This window comes from Canis aureus, chromosome 25, assembly GCF_053574225.1.
Source record: "Canis aureus isolate CA01 chromosome 25, VMU_Caureus_v.1.0, whole genome shotgun sequence".
NCBI classification, from domain to species: domain Eukaryota; kingdom Metazoa; phylum Chordata; class Mammalia; order Carnivora; family Canidae; genus Canis; species Canis aureus.
Window position 1 is genome coordinate 7,563,311 of NC_135635.1, and position 7,963 is coordinate 7,571,273.

The window sequence follows — 7,963 nt, forward strand, 5'->3', positions numbered from 1 at the left end:
GTGTGACTGGCGTCCTGCCCATCTTCAGGGAAACATCGTGTTGGCTCCAATTACAAATGAAGCACATTTTCTGGTATAAACACTGAAGTCAGTGGCAAATCTGCCATGATGCTTGAAAGGAAAATATAAGGGCCAGAATGAATCACTAGGTTCTATACATTCCTCCGATAAAATACTTATTAGGCCAAGGGATGAATGCCTAACTGATAATAATAACGATAAAAAGCCTTCAGGGTGATTACTATATATAAAATGTATCCATTTTATTATTCCAATTGATTTGCTTATGACTTTCTGGAGAAACTAGAATTATACCCATTTTGCAGCTCAAGAAAGAGAGACTGACAACTCCTTTTTACCGTGGCTTTGACAGCCAGGACAGAAGCCTAAGTCCATGGTGCTTTTAAGCTCTTCTCTACTATCCCATCCCTTCCTCAGACAGGTGAGCCTACCCATCCAAAATATTCTCTTTGGCCATTTAATTAGATTAAATTACCATTTTATTATAAGTGTATTAGCACATCTCCAACAGGCATTCTTATTCTTACATATTGGGGAAAAATTACACAGGAAATTTTCCTTTAAAAAAAACCCCACCTCGGGGATCCCTGGGTGGCTCAGCGGTTTGGTGCCTGCCTTTGGCTCAGGATGCAATCCTGGAGTCCCGGGATCGAGTCCCACGTCAGGCTCCTGGCAGGGAGCCTGCTTCTCCCTCTGCCTGTGTCTCTGCCTCTCTTTCTCTCTGTGTCTCTCATGAATAAATAAATAAAACCTTTAAAAAAAAAAACCCACCTCTGATATTTTTTAGTAATTAAAAAACCCAGTTCACTATGGATTTCAACATACTTTACATTTTATAAAATCTGGAAATGGTTTTGTTCCTAAAGAGTCAGTGGTTTTAGAGCAGGTTTCATCTTACAGGGCAAAGAGCACCCATTAGTGACATAAATTTGTAGCCAGTTAAGGAACCTGGGAAAGCCACATAGACGCCTCTGCCTTTTGTGGAAGCCTCGTCTATAAACCATCCCCCACAGTGTACCAGCACAATGGTTTCTTTTCCAATGTGTAAGGAATACGATTTTCATTCACTTTTGCCATAGCTTTATTGATATGTAATTCACACAACATACATCTCATCCCATTAAAATGTACGATTCGGTGGCTTTATTTTTTTATTTTTATTTAAAAAAAAATTTTTTTTTTCGATTCAGTGGCTTTAGTATACTCACATGTCACTGTCTTAGAACTGTGCATTACCTCAAAAAGAGACCTTGTATTCTTTAGCTTCAGAAAGAAACCACGTTCCCATTTTCTCCAGCCCTAAGCCACCATTAATCCACTTTATGTCTTTATAGGTTTTCCCAATAGGAACATTTCTGGTCAATGAAATCATATGTTGTCTTTCACGTGGCATGTTTTTAAGATTCACCCATACTTTATTCCTTCTTTATAACTGCATAACAATCCACTGTAGGTCTATATACCACTTTTTGTTTGTCCATTCATCAGTTGATAAGCATTTGGGATGTTTCCACCTTTTGACTATGTGGATGATGCTGCTAGAAACATTCATATGCAAGCTTTTGTGTAGACATATGTTTTCATTCTTCTTGGGTGTACACTCAGGAGTAAAATTACTGGACCATATGGTAACTCTATGTTTAAATGCTTAAGGAACCTCCAGACTGTTTTAGAAGGTTGCTGGACCATTACAAATTGCCATTAGAAGTGTGTGAGGGTTCTGATTTCTCCACATCCTTGCTCACACTTATTTTCTGACACATTCACTTTAGCCATTCTAGTGATGTCAAGTAGTATCTCACTGAGGTTTTGATTTGCATTTCCATCAGGATTAACTAATAATGTTGAGCATCTCTTCATGTGCTTATCGGCCATTTGTCTATCTTCACTGGAGAAATGTGTTTTCAGATCCTTTGCCCATTTTATAGTTGAGCTGTCTTTTTTATTAGTGAGTTGTAAGAGTTCTTTATAAATTCTGGACACAAGTCGCTTGTTAGATATGTGATTTGCAAATATTTTCTCCCATTCTGTGGGTTGTCTTTTCACTTTCTTGATGGTGTCCTTTGATACACAAAAGTTTTTAGTTTCAATGAAATCCAATTTATCTATTTTTTTTTCTTTTTTTGCTTTTGCTTTTGTTGTTCTAAGAATCCATTGCCAAATGTGAGGTCATGAAAATTTAACCCTAAGTTTTCTTCTGGGAGCTTTATAGTTTAAGCTATTTAATTTAGGTCTTTGATTCATCTTGAATTAATTTTTGTATATGGTGTGACGTAAGGGCCCAACTTGATTCTTTTTCATGTAGCTATCCAACTGTCCTAGTACCATTTGTTAAAAAGATTGTTCTTTTTCCTTGAATGGTCTTGGCACCCTTTTCAAAAAAACCCAAAAAAGTTGACCATAGACATATTGATTTTTCTAGACTCTCAATTCTATTTATCTATATTCTATATGTCTATCTTTATTCCCATGCCAGTGCCATTGTTTTGCACAGGATAAGATTTTACAAACATCCATGGTTGACACAATCCAGGACTTCGCAATTCCAATAATGATTAACCAGCATTTAGTTTGGCAGATAATTTGGCTCAAATGATCCAACCACTTTTTGGAACCTTATACTAAACCAGTAATAAACTGCCATAAAGTTGCATGCTATCTACCACGTTTAGGATAAAATTTGCATGACAAAAATGTCACATTTCCTTATTGATTGCGCTTTTTGAAAATCAAAATCTCGAAATAAAATAAATTATACAATACTGGAAGAGGAAAAACAACTTAGACATTATCTAGGGCAATCTATTTTGTTGTATGGTTTTTACAGATTAAAAATCAGACCCTGACTGTTGAGTTAAGCCTAGCCTAGGGTTGGGGCATGATTAGTTTTGAGGCACTCTAGATGGGTAGAGAATGAAAAGATATTCCATTGTGAGTTAAAGTTTGCAAAGACTTGCAAGTCCACACTCAGTTCTTGGAAGCTATGTTTGGCCTAGCTGGATCGCGAGTCTTGGACATTGAGCAAGTGAGCAAAGTCATACTCGAACTAAAGGTTCTGGAACCCTCGGGCTTCACGGAGGTCATGGTTTATGACTCTTACTTGTACAAGCTCTGGGCCAGGTGGATGGTCCAGTCCTTGGCTGAGTGGCATCACCAGCAACAGGAACAAGGAATACTCAAACTTGAGGATACCATGAAAGCCCTATAGCTAAGTGCTTGGATGAAGCAACCAAGGTACCTGGAATCAGGATTTGAGGAGTAGACTATGTCTTCAGAGTTGGACTGGATCTGGTCTGGTTGAAATTATGCTCCAGCCTGACAAGGAAAAACCAGCTGATTTTGGGTCTCCACCTTTGTCTATGAGTCCTAATGCGGCTTTTCCCCACAAGCTTACTAATTAAAGAATAAACTTCTAAATAAATTAAAAAAAAATCAAACCTTGACTGTTTTCATAATAAAGGTGCCATCTTCTTCCAAAGTGTGACCCAAAAGGCATTTGCTCCATTAAATTTATTTGCAGACTAGAAATAATTCAGGTATTTTGACAGACTGAATCTCTCTAAAGGGAACAACAGTTATTGGTGTGAACAGTTTATCAACATCTTTTTTGTAGCCAAGACTCATCACACAGAGGGTGTGTCAGCAAATATTTAGATGACAGACTTTTGTACTTGTCTTCTGGATACTTGGCCCCATGTGGACCCCAGAAAAATCTCATTAGTAAAGATAATTTTAAAATAGAGACATAATGAGAAAATACCTGTCATATTTTGAAGCAAAACACTAACAAAATAAACTAATAGAAATCATAGAACGAGTGATTTGGGAATATTTTCTTATTCTGTATACTTTGTGTATTTGAATTTTTCATTAGTCTGATTAATATAGATTTTTAGTGTGTTCATTTAAAAGAATATGGTTTTATTGATATTGAACAAAAGCTCCAGTGCTCTGCTATGAACTGAATTGTGTCTCCCTCAAATTCGTATTTTGTAGCCCTGACCCCCAATGGGACTATATTTGGAGACAGGGCCTGTGAAGAGGTGATAAAGGTGAAATGAAGTCATCAGGGTGGAGCCCTGATCCCATAGGGCTGGGGTTCTTGTAAGAGGAATAAAGATGAGAACTCACTCTCTGTCTGTCTGTCTGTCTGTGTCTCTCTCTCTGTCTACCATGTAAGGACACAGCAAGGAGGTAGCTGTCAACAAGCCTGGAAGGGAATTCCCACCAGAAATTGAACTTATCAGCAATGAGATATAGACTTCCTAGCCTCTGGAACTGTGAGAAGTAAATTTCTGTTGTTCAAGCCACACAGTCTATGGTATTTTTATTACGGTAATCCAAGCTGACTGGTAAAGGCTCTTTGATGTCAAAAACCAATCTAGACAATTGTTCAGGATCAGAGTCTATCCAGCAGTTCAAATTATTGTATGTAATTATTTTTCATTGTAGTTACACATGAAAGGATTATATGAAGATGTAAGAGGTATAAGCCAGAAAGGGTGCCTCCAATCTGTTATAATCATTCCATCACTTAGAGAATAGATGGTTGCACATTCCATGAATATGAAACTTGATATGTAAGATGAATAAGGACATGCAACTCATACCACATCTTAAAAAAATTATTTCAGAGAGAGAGGGCATGAGCGGAGGGAGGAACAGAGGGAGAAGATCTCAAGCAGATCCTGCACTGAGCACAGAGCCCGATGTGGGGCTCAATCCCAGGACCCTGAGATCACAACCTGCTGAAATCAAGAGTCGGATCCTTAACCGACTGAGCCACTCAGGTGCTCCCCCATACCACAGTTTTTTTTTTTTTTTTAAAGATTTTATTTAGTTATTTGATATAGAGAACACAAGCAAGGAGAGAGGCAGGAAGTGGGAGAGGGAGAGGCAGTCTCCTGGGGGAGCAGGGAGCCCAATGCGGGGCTCGATCCCAGGACCCTAGGATCATCTGAGGCAAAGACAGACACTCAACAAACTGAGCCACCCAGGCAACCCCATACCACATTTTTTTTTCTTTTTTCGCATTTTTTAATAGCAGAAAAATAGAGTATTTTTTAGTTGAAAACATTTCTAGAAGAAGGAGGCAAAGAGGAAAAAAAGGAGGAAGAGGGAAAGAAGATTTTTTTTTAAGAGAGAAAACAGATAAAGAAAATAACTTTTTCTTCGTGTTTGCTTGTCTGTAGGCATCAGACGGCCCTGCCTTTGAAAAAGTTTAAAAGCACACTACACTATTTAAGTACCAATACAGGAAAGCTGCTTCAATTATAGAACTGCTACGCATACATTTAGGCTGAGAACTTAAATGTTCCACATGAACTCATGTATGGTTGAAACGAAAGAACCCCAAGCTTGAATATTTTTAAAGAAATCTAATCAAGGCTAAGGAAAAGAATTTTAATCTTAAAAACATAAGCTATTTCTGGAACTACAACAATGTACTTGAACTAATGCAAACCAAGGAAAAATCTTAATAATCAAAACTCTAGGACCTAGAAAGTCATCGAAAAATTCTTTAAGATATTAAAGATTTAAAATTCCCAGTCAAGATTTTCTTTTTCTTTTTTCTTTTTTTCCCCAGCCAAGATTTTCAAAGGAGGTGCAATACTGCAGGCGAGGTGAAGAAGGCCATGCTATGCACCTTACTGAACTGCTTAACTCATTCGCCTGTTAATCCACCCATTTATCAATCATTTTTAGAGACTCTTGGTCCAATTCCCCTTTGTATGCCCGACTCTGCTAACACAGATGACCCAATGAGTGATTATTTTAACAAATGGGACCACTGTAATTGCACTGAAATTCCACTAACTCATTTCCAGAGGACTTTACCACTGACGGGGACAGAAAGAACTTGTGATGTCTTTCAAATTCTTACGAAAACTCTCTCAGTGTCCAAGAAAGGGATCTGCTCGTGGAGCCCATCGCCAATGAGGTCAGATGTTTCTGCCCAAGAAAAGGTCATTCGGCATTTGCGACACCTGCCTTTTTAAAAACAGTTTCCAGTTTTACCTCGTGACTGTGGCTATGGTTTTAAGACAAACCTCCCATGTTTGTCTCCTGAAAAGTGCAAAATGGGAAGCCCAGATCGTCACAGACATTGGAAGAGAAAAGAACCCACCAGCAGAGGCCAGAACTGGGGACAGATCGCCCTTGTAGGTGGTTCACCAAATGAGTTTGGCAGAGACTGAGGAGCATTGCTAGAAGATTCTAACTCCTCTCTGACTCTTGCACCTGAAATTTCCTCCACTGTTATTATAAAAATTCTGAATTAGGCCTAATGCAGAGAAGGCCGTCATCCTCGGTTTTGGCAAGGCCCTAAACCCACCACCCATTCATTCATCCAAATATTTATTGATAACCTCTGTGACAGGCTCTGATATATAAACCCCTTTATATACCTAGATAAACTGCTAACTGCACGTTACAGTCAGACCACAGTGAGTTGGACTAGAATTGATTTAATTTGCTCTATGTTTTCTTTATTGTTTTGAGAAAGACATCAGCTTTGGAGTACTTTAGGGGATCCCTGGGTGGCTCAGTGGTTTAGTGCCTGCCTTCGGCCCAGGCCGTGATCCTGGAGACCCGGGATTGAGTCCCACGTTGAGCTCCCGGCATGGAGCCTGCGTCTCCCTCTGCCTGTGTCTCTGCCTCTCTCTCTTTCTCTCTGTCTCTAATGAATAAATAAATAAAATCTTAAAAAAAAAAAAACCAAAACTTTGGAGTACTTTAGACAAAAGTTACAGTCTCCATGTGCACACAGTCTAACTTGCCAAACCTCTTCCCACCTGAATCTCCAGACCATGTTGTTAGAGCTGGCTTGAGGGATGGCAGGAAACATGACAGTGAAACGTCTTCAAAACCTGCTGTGCCCTGGAGTAGGATGGTGGCTACAGAAAGCCAGATGCTGGCATCCTCTTGTTCTTAAAGGCTTACCCTGAGGCCTGTCCCTTGCTGACAGTCCCTGGTGATAGTGGCTTTCATTCCCTAGCTGGAGAGCTTAATGGCAGCAACCTTAAGGCTTCTGAGATAGGGATATTTTCTTTTTCTTTTCTTTTTTTTCTTTTTTTGAGTGGGGGAAAGCTTTGCAGGTCAAGCAGCAAGAGGAGTATCGGGGAGGCAGCCTCCACTAACCCAGGGCAACCTAATTTTGAGCTAGAATCAAAGCGTGTGTGTATGTGCTAGGAGCCAGCCAGCCAGAGATCTGGTCCCAGGGGCGGTGTCTTCTGTCTCTTGTCCAGTGTGCTAAGGAGACAAAGCAGAGTGGGGAAGAGAGCTGTATTTCCAGCTTTGATAGGCCAGATTATAATTAGCTAAAAAGCCTCTCTGCCCTGATCTCCAACATATTTGTTTTGTAAGTTATGAGCTGTCCTTGGGGGACCAGGACCTGAGTCTGACTATACACACTCTCACTTACTAGCTATCTGGGCCTCATTTCCTCATTAGCATCCAACTCCCAGGTTTGCTAGGAAGATACAATGTAAAGGATAAGCCCCTAACCTCTGGTGCATAGGGGCACCCCAGAAGATGTGTCGAGCCTGAATTTCCATAGTTGCTCTCTCTATGTGTGTGTCCCTTTGTTTACTTTGGCTTTGTGTCTCTTCCTACTCTCAGTAGATCTTTAGTGAGTTGCCCAAGTCCCAAACTGAGTTTTTCCCCTTCTGAATGTTAGGAGAATGATCCTAACATACAAGGAGCTTTACCAGTATGTTTTTTTTTTAAATAAAACATATGACTAAAAAAACAGAAAACAAAAAACAAAAAACAAAAAAACAAAACAAAACAAAAAAAACATATGACTCTCAAAACCATGTTCTTCTTCTTCTTTTTTTTTTTTTTAAGATTTTATTTATTTGTTTGAGAGAGAGAGAGAGAGCATGAGAGGGAGGAGGGTCTGAGGGAGAGGCAGACTTCCCATTGAGAGGGGTGTCTGATA